Genomic DNA, 9,615 nt, shown 5'->3' with positions numbered 1-9,615 from the left:
CTATCCCATGCCTTCTGCAACTCAAGCCAAAGGCTTTCCTTTGAATGTACATAGATAATCCAGTTCATTTTCAACTCGCTCCAAATTTGCTGTATGAGGTTGAGGTCTGGACTTTGAGGGAGCCAGTCCATCATTTTCAGTGTTTCAGCAGATTCCTTCTGTCACCGGTAATTCCAGCAATTTAGAAGAATGTTTATGGTCCTTGTCCTAATAAAGATAACTCCCAGATGGTTCTCTCACCAGAATATTGTGAGACACAATATTTCTTATAATTTCTTATCCATGATGCCTTCAGTTTTCACTAGTCACCTGTTCCAAGGCTGAAATGGCAACCCACACCATAATACTACCCCTTCGTGTTTAACTGTTGCCAAGAGACAGTCATTTTTATATCTCTCCCCTCCTTCCGTCAAACATACACACTTGTTGCCAAACTAATTAAACTTGGACTCATCAGTCCACACAAACGTTATACCAATCTTCCTTTGTCTATTTCTTGTGTTCTTTTGCAAATTTCCCCAATGTTTCACTCTGTTTCTCTTTCAGTAATAGTTTCTTTGCTGCTATTCTGTCAAGTCCTTCTTCACCCAGTTTCCAACACACAGTTCTTCAAGACACTTTGCCATTAGTCATGTGGTGTTGATCTCGTTCGCCTTTCTCATGAGGTCTGTCTTCAGTCCTAAGACTTAGAATTTTGGTGCTTCACTTGTCTGTCTGAATGTTTCTTTTTCTTACCTCTCCCTTTGGTTCTGATGTGAATTGGTGGCTTGGACTGCATCTCAAGACACAGGCCTCAAGTAAAATTACCTAATCTCCTTATGATGGCTCTATTTTGTGGTTTACAGAGCTATGATGATGGAATTTCATTAATTTATTGACCAATTCAACAAAAACAACTGAATCCTCTTAAGTATGCCAAGTGTTCTAATCATTTGGGCACCACTGTATATATGTACAAGTATACAAAAACATATATACCAGAGAGAAATCGAGTGCATGTTTGCCTGTATAGTTGTTAGCTAAGGCTAGCTATGTGAGCATATGTGCCTGACAGAGTAACATGTGTGTGTTGAAGCTCAGCACTTCACTAAAGCACTAAAACTATTTCCCTGCGGGGATATAAAAGTACTTCTGATTCTGAAGCTAGAATTATGCTATGTTCATGTAGGATGGTAAAGCATGCCACAAATGGGGTTTACACATATGTCTTGGATCTGAAAAGCAGCTGTATGCTTGTGTTTAGGCAAGCAGGCGTCATTCTGATCATTACTATGTTTACTGAGGTCAGAGGATATGACTGTATGAATCCCTAGACACATCAGATGGGTAAACGACGTAGAAGCCTCTACAGAGTCAGATAACTATCTCAGAACACTAAGGGTAAACATTTTTGGTAACACTTTATTTGAAGGGGTGTTCATAAGACTGAATGACATTGTCATAACTATGACATGACACTTGTCATGAACATTAATGAATGTCAATGATGCTGTCATTAAGTGTCATGCGGTTTCTTATGTCATCTTTTACTGTCAACTTGACATTGTTTGGGTGTCTTTGTTATGACAACTTGACATTACCAAGATGACATAGGCTGACCATGTCTTTGTCATGACAACTTGACATTAACCAAGAGCACTTAGTCAGTAAATATCTTTGTATGACAACTTGACATAAGCAAAACCACATAGCTGAGAAGTGTTCTTTGTCATGACACATTGACATTAACCCGCAGACCTGCAGGTGACTTTCGCTTCAGCCTTGCACCAGCCCACTCACTAGCTTGGACCTGTGAGCGCCTAGGACTGGGGTGGGAGACACACTAGGGGTAAAAACCAGGGTGCTCTCTCCTTGGGCCCTGGGGAGGAAAGCTTACTAACCTACTTACAGCACAGCTGCTAGTGCATCAGCGTTAACATGCAAATGCTAACATGCTAATGCTAACATGCTGGTGTAACCCACGATAAAAAAACATGTGCATTAAAAAGGTATATTTTCATTGTGCATTAAAAACGACAGACAGATAATTAAGCTAAAAATGTGTTAAAAATGTATTAATTTCATATCTAAAAAAAAAAAAGCGAATATGTGAGTTAAAAGACTTCAAATTTCAGAAAAGAGTATTTGTGGTTATTCATGTGGAAAAAACTAGGGGAACTTTAATTTGAAAGGGATGAGTTGTGGTCCCGGTCTGTCATACAGTCAGAGGCGCAGACGCAGTCCTGTACTCCCACCTGCACGCTGGTTCACTTTTCGCTAAAGCCTCTAGAAGGAGCAAGAGGAAGCATGTTCTGGACACCGGTCTTAATGTCAGGACGGAAAAACAGAAAAGTGGATAAACTGGAAAAAAGTGATTAAAAACTCGGAAAAAACCAACGGAGGAATCTCCCCCGGACGACCACGACCTGCAGGAGTGCAGTTGGAGGATTCGCCCGGGTGAAGAATCGCAGCGTGAGAAGTCGTCCTGCTGTGCTAATGCTAAATGCTAAAACGCTAATGCTACAAGCTAAACGGTAAGTCGTGAGCTAACCCACTAGCTCAATGCTAATTCGGAGCGCTAGCTCCGGGGCTAATCAGCACTGTAGTCACCACCAAGTATTGATGAATAAGCTCTGATGTAACAATTTGTCTAGCTTTTACTTGAGTTATGGTGTGCTATGTGTGTGACTGTGACCAATTTGTTTATTTTAAGCACATTAGTTATGGTTTCTTACTGTGAACATACAGAGTTTACATTTTGGTTTTTTGTGATAATTAGTATGTTAATGCTATGTAAATAGCATATTATATATATGTGATGGTACTGTTAGAAAAATATCATTTGGTATCATATATATTATAATTATTTAACTTTGCTTTTGGAAATTGTGATCTTATTTTGCAATACAAGTTTAGTTAAAGCACTTATTCTCTACTTTTTATTTATATATATATATATATGTATTATTCATATTGATTATGTGCACCTTTTGCAGCAATGAAAGCAGCAAATCTCTCTGGCATTGTGTCAGTATATTTCCTGAGAACTTCAACACTAATGTTATCCCATGCTTTCTGCAACTCAAGCCAAAGGCTTTCCTTTGAATGTACAATAGATCTATCCAGTTCATTTTCCAACTCGCTCCAAATTTGCTGTATGAGGTTGAGGTCTGGACTTTGAGGGAGCCAGTCCATCATTTTCAGTGTTTCAGCAGATTCCTTCTGTCACCGGTAATTCCAGCAATATTTAGAAGAATGTTTATGGTCATTGTCCTAATAAGATAACTCCCAGATGGTATTCTCTCACCAGAATATTGTGAGACACAATATTTCTTATAATTTCTTATCCATGATGCCTTCAGTTTTCACTAAGTCACCTGTTTCCAAGGCTGAAATGGCAACCCACACCATAATACTACCCCCTTCGTGTTTAACTGTTGCCAAGAGACAGTCATTTTTATATCTCTCCCCTCCTTCCGTCAAACATACACACTTGTTGCCAAACTAATTAAACTTGGACTCATCAGTCCACAAAACGTTATACCAATCTTCCTTTGTCTATTTCTTGTGTTCTTTTGCAAATTTCCCCAATGTTTCACTCTGTTTCTCTTTCAGTAATAGTTTCTTTGCTGCTATTCTGTCAAGTCCTTCTTCACCCAGTTTCCAACACACAGTTCTTCAAGACACTATTGCACTATTAGTCATGGTGGTGTTGATCTCGTCACGCCTTTCTCATGAGGTCTGTCTTCAGTCCTTAAGACTTAGACTATGTTTCTTTTTTCTACCTCTCCCCTTTTGGTTCTGATGTGAATTGGTGGCTTGGACTGCATCTCAAGACACAGGCCTCAAGTAAAATTACCTAAATCTCCTTATGATGGCTCTATTTTGTGGTTTACAGAGCATAATGATGACATTGTAGATATTTCATTAATTTTATGACCAATTCAACAAAAACAACTGAATCCTCTTAAGTATGCCAAGTGTTCTAATCATTTTGGGCACCACTGTATATAATGTACAAGTATACAAAAACATATATACCAGAGAGAAATCGAGTGCATGTTTGCCTGTACAGTTGTTAGCTAAGGCTAGCTATGTGAGCATATGTGCCTGACAGAGTGAACATGTGTGTGTGTGACAGCTCAGCACTTCACTAAAGCACTAAAACTATTTCCCTGCGGGGATTAATAAAGTACTTCTGATTCTGAAGCTAGAATTATGCCTATGTTCATGTAGGATGGTAAAGCATGCCACATATGGGGTTTACACATATGTCTTGAGATCTGAAAAGCAGCTGTATGCTTGTGTTTAGGCAAGCAGGCGTCATTCTGATCATTACTATGTTTACTGAGGTCAGAGGATATGACTGTATGAATCCCTAGACACATCAGATGGGTAAACGACGTAGAAGCCTCTACAGAGTCAGATAATAATCTCAGAACACTAAGGGTAAACATTTTTTCTTGTTTGTAGACTAATGACCAATTAGGAACATAGAGTAGTTGTGTCACTATGCTGAGTGGCATATAGACCAGCCAGAGAGGACAGCTACTTCAGAACTAAGGTGGCATAATTTTATGACAAGAGTACTGATAAATCCTCCATTCTCCTTGGTCAGGATTTGATAAACCTTTCAGTGTAGAACATCTTGGACTCCAGTCCTTGCCAGTCAGTTAGTATGTGTCTGACTTCAGATATTTGAACTCAGAATGTGACATCTTACAGTTAAATCACTTCCTAACTATTTTTGTGTGTCTATATGCAGATATTAGAAAGACAGAATTTTAAAAATGTAGGCACTGAATGTAATTAGGTATTTTACAGAATTTACCAGTATCGATATTCTTGTCCGCCAAGTTGATTCTAGACTGTACAGGAATAAAAACTTGAAGTTTTAACTTGTTTTTGCAGAGGCTCCATATTATGTTTATTTAGCCAACTTCATTTTCTTAATTATATGATTAGCTACAGTTGAGCAGGTTCAAATCGGAAGAAGAAAAGAGGTACAGTGAGAGAAGTAGTGAAATTTTCTTTTTGCCAATCTAAAATGAATCAACTGAAAGAATGAATTTCTGTACACTCTCTGTATACACTTGACACTCACCAGAACCTTTCATGCTGCATTCAGTATACTTTGTATTAACATTTTCTGATGAAGGCTAAACAGCTGAAAGGTATGTGATAAGACGCACGTGGCCCTTGGAAAACAGTTAAATGAAAGCAGTCTTTGCTTTTCTTACTTGGTTGCTGCTTAGTATTTACATCTCCAAGTAGATCACACATATTGCAAGAATGACATTCAATGCAGAGGTGTGATCTGACTACTTCATTATCACATTGCATAAAATGCTATGAATTAACTCAAGCCTCTTACCAAGGACATTTATGAGGGCATTATGCACACTAATTACAAAATTAGCAAAAATGCTAATAAACTTGTAGCATGATTCATCTGATCAATCTGAGCATCTTATTATTTCCCATTCTAGTTTTACACTGCTGATTAATTTACCTTTACCATATGCTCACATTATACGTTTACACATACACTTTCATTTTTATGTATTGTGGTGCGCATCGCTACCAAATATTTAATTCACAGTAGAAATGCACATACCACCTCAAAAGAAATTATGGTATATAAAGCTGTTTGCATGGCACAAATATCCATCTTGGGGGCACAGTGTGTTAGTTTCTTGCCCTGAGTCAGGGCATAATGAATGAATAATGAGGGTACTTTATTGGGGCTGCTTCACATGATTGCCTCAAATGCTTCAAATAACTAAAAAAGAAGGCAAAGTTTTGGCTAAGTGAGAAGTACAGCTTCATCTCAATCAAAATTTTGTACCTTGAATATGAAATCACAGAGCGGCAGTTTGCCAACATGAATTAGCCACTTAAAATGTGCATATTGAAGATCAAAGGAAATCTATTCTTTTATTCACCTTGCACAATGCATCTGATGAGTGTATTGTCTGAATGCACACAGCTTAACTATCACTCATACAACTTCCACTTGTATGCAGCGATATTTAAAGGACAGATGTTGTTCTTTAAATACCACAGGGTTTCTGTCAATGTGATTGTCTGACCTACAGTTGAGAAACCCATCACCTCCCCATCATCACCTATATCTACAGGATGATCCTGATGATTCAACTAAAAGGTTTTGTCTTCCATCTGCTTGTTGATTTTACCAGTGGCTAGACTCCAATGCTTAATGAAAATGCATCACGTCTCCGGGGTCCAGTCCCCAAAGTCTTTCTGTCTTTCTGTCATTATTATATGCAATCAACTGATCTCACCTGATTGATATAGTACTTAATAGTGTGTGAAACTAATGTTTACGAAGAATTAGAGGAGAACACTACAATTAGTGCAAGAGGAGTTCAGGGGCTCTCAGCTCAATGAATGACTGATCTCTAAATTGCCTGCAAATTTGCATATTTTAACAAAGTAAACAATGAAAGACTATCGACAACTTGTTAGTTTATTCTAAGTGAGCTTAAGTCTAAGAAAGTTTATTTTTAGTGGGTTTAACCTATGGTTAGGTTAGGCTCACTGACTGAATGTACAGTACGTGAAAAATCACAAAATCATGAGATACAAATCTATAGATCACTTGTATGGTACAAGGGTGAAGAAATTATGTATTGTAAAAAAAGATTTAAGCACTTTTGTACAATATGATCCATGCATAGTGTAATGCAGTGTAATGCGTATACACATAGAATATCAGATAACATTTTATCTCAATGCCTATAAACTGTGTAAAAGCAGATCCCCAAGCCATACATGACTTATAAAGTGCCAGATGCTCTAAACTCTTCGACCAGTTGCCTAGATAGATTAGGCATCACTAAAAATCCAGGAGCAATCTTGGGTACCACTGAAATACTTCTCTTGTAAATAACAGCCAGTGATCATTGCATAGCCAGCTCTCCCCAGAGTGTGAGGTGAAGATTGGAAAATAAGGCCTCATAAATGCACAGACACAACTCTAAACAAAGTCCATCAGCAGATTGTGAATGCAGACACACAGCTTTCACTTGGACCCATCTGGAGGAGCGCAAACAAAAGCTTAACTCTGAGGTGAAATTATAGTGTCATATAGGAGGAACATTAACCTCAGATTGCTGAATCAAGTCTACTGATCTTGTTCCCCAATGGCAACAATGTGGACAATTGGGCACTAGTTGGCATTGGGCAAGTTTTTTTTTTTCTTTATTGTAAGATGACTTTGTCAACAGAATTTTCAATGAAATATGAACTAAGATAGCACCCAGTGGGAAGAAGTAACTGACAAAGAAAAACAGAGGGAAGAGATGGCTAGACTGAAGCTAAGGTTTGACAATAATGTCCAGTGCATAGGGTCACAAAACTCTTTGAATCATGAATTAAATCAATTTGTCCTGTTCTGCTTTTAATGTTTCATTGTCAAGGTGACAGGGTCTCTCTCCATCACTCTTAAAGACGAAAAAAAAACACTGTTATTTATGTGTAATTTAGACTGCTATGTCCACTGAAAAAAAATTCATAGCCAATGGGCAAAAAGTATTTTATTTTCATGCAGTAATGAAGGTGTTGAAAACAATGTGTGCATTATCAAATGATCAGGTATTAATTTCCTTTTTTCAAATTAAAATGTGGTCATTCTATTGAATTATCTTGTGCCATTAATGATATGCTGCACAAAATTCACCTCAGTCAGTCTTTGACCATGTGTATGTGCATTCGTCATGCCAAAAAGATAACCACCTACAGTATATGATAACTGGTGTAAGTTTGGAAAGGTAAATAAGGGGTAGAAAAAAAAAGCCATGGTTAAGGGACAAAGAGAAGCATGGTAGTCACATCAGTACCTGTTTGATATACGCAAAACAAATTGGCATGTAATTCGGTCACATGGTAATGATAGAGAAAACTGTAGCTGTAAAGAAAATTCCACACTTAAGCCAGATGTATACCTGTGTATAAGGGCTTACATAACAACTTGACACCACAGTTGGTATGACGTTACCATGCAAAGACTGTTATTTCATCAGCTTGGACTGCTTGTCTAAAGCTGATGGAGACTGTTGAGAGTGAAGACAACGTAAAACAAGTTCATGAAATGCTCAATAATATTCTATTCAGTAACACATCAAACAAAGCAATTTCCACTGTAAATCTTCTCACCACAATTTCCATTATCTCTGACAAAGTGAATGGATAGAAACACGATTACTTTGGCTATGAATGACTGCACAACAATATTCTTCTATTCCACAGCAAGACAAACTCTCCCAACATCACACTATATAACAGGATGTAAAAACAATTATTTTGTAGTATATAATTAAAGACATCAGTGTGGTACAAATTATTCATATGCCTGAGGCACCTACAAGGTAACTGTCAGACTTGTACCTCTGTATTATAAATATAATTCACCTTTAGGCTTTTAGCAGTAAAAGATAGTAAGTAAGAATTTATAAAACACAAAAGTCTTGAAAATGCTTGTAAGATTATCTTTTTTTATTGCTGGGAAAGAGGAGTGCATTGTAAGGACTATAAGGATAACATCCAAACTGCAACCAATTCTTATTTTTCACATGTTAATTATACTAACCACCAGTTCTTAATAGCCAGTCTGGAAATGATGCTAACCACTGCATGCAAATCATGCAATCTGTTAATTAGAGCTGATTTATAAATATACCCACTGATAGGGGGAGTTTGATTACCATTGTGTTGTTCTGAGCAATGAAAAAGGAGACTGCTACGTCTATTGTTATGCTAATTACAGGTTGCCTATTTAAACTATACTTTTGACAAGACATGACAGAGTATGAAAAGAAGCCAAGTCTCAGTTACAATGATCAGTATTTTAAGATTTCCACAATAGGTATAGGTGGATGTGTTTACAGTTTCATTTACTCACTAAAGTCTCTTTACACTGTGTCCTTTATAGTTGTTGCAAGGTGAGGCGGAGGGTAGCATTGCACAACATGAGGACAGTATGAAACAAAATGAAACATGGAGGGGAAACTTTGTACCCTTTTCACAGCTCAAACCCTTAAGGTGCTGCTCTTTACAGAAGGAACAAAAAAGTAAATTTTCTCCTGTGCCTATAAGGTCAGAAGTCTAGAATAGAATAGAATAGAATAGAATAGAATAGAATAGAATAGAAATTTAACAAGAACATGCGGTTGTATAAATCTAAGCCATGAAACCAATTCCAAATTTAAAAAAATAATAAAAAAAATCCAAATGACTTTATTCCTTTGACTAAGTGAACAATTACTGCATTGCCATACAGCCTGAGTGTCTTTCATAACACTCTGATGTTCAATCTCAGTGGGAGTCAATTAGAAAAGGTGGCTGTGAAGGCATCCAAAAGGGTCATGTGAGAGTAATGTAACGCTCTGGTACTGAGGTATATGGTTTTTAAAGTGATAAAAGTGAAAACATAGATTAAATAAGACTATGAAAGTCATCATGTCTTCCCATTCCATTCCATTTTTTAAGCAGCTCATCCATTAAATTAATTTAGACATGGTCGGCTGAAGTGAAATTAATTACTCAGCGTCACTCACAGCTTCACATTTACTCATATTTATATTATAAAAGCCTGGAGTGGTCTTTTGCTTTTGC

The sequence above is a fragment of the Larimichthys crocea genome, chromosome XVII (assembly GCF_000972845.2).
Source record: "Larimichthys crocea isolate SSNF chromosome XVII, L_crocea_2.0, whole genome shotgun sequence".
NCBI lineage: Eukaryota > Metazoa > Chordata > Actinopteri > Sciaenidae > Larimichthys > Larimichthys crocea.
Note: the sequence above shows the minus strand (reverse complement) of the source record.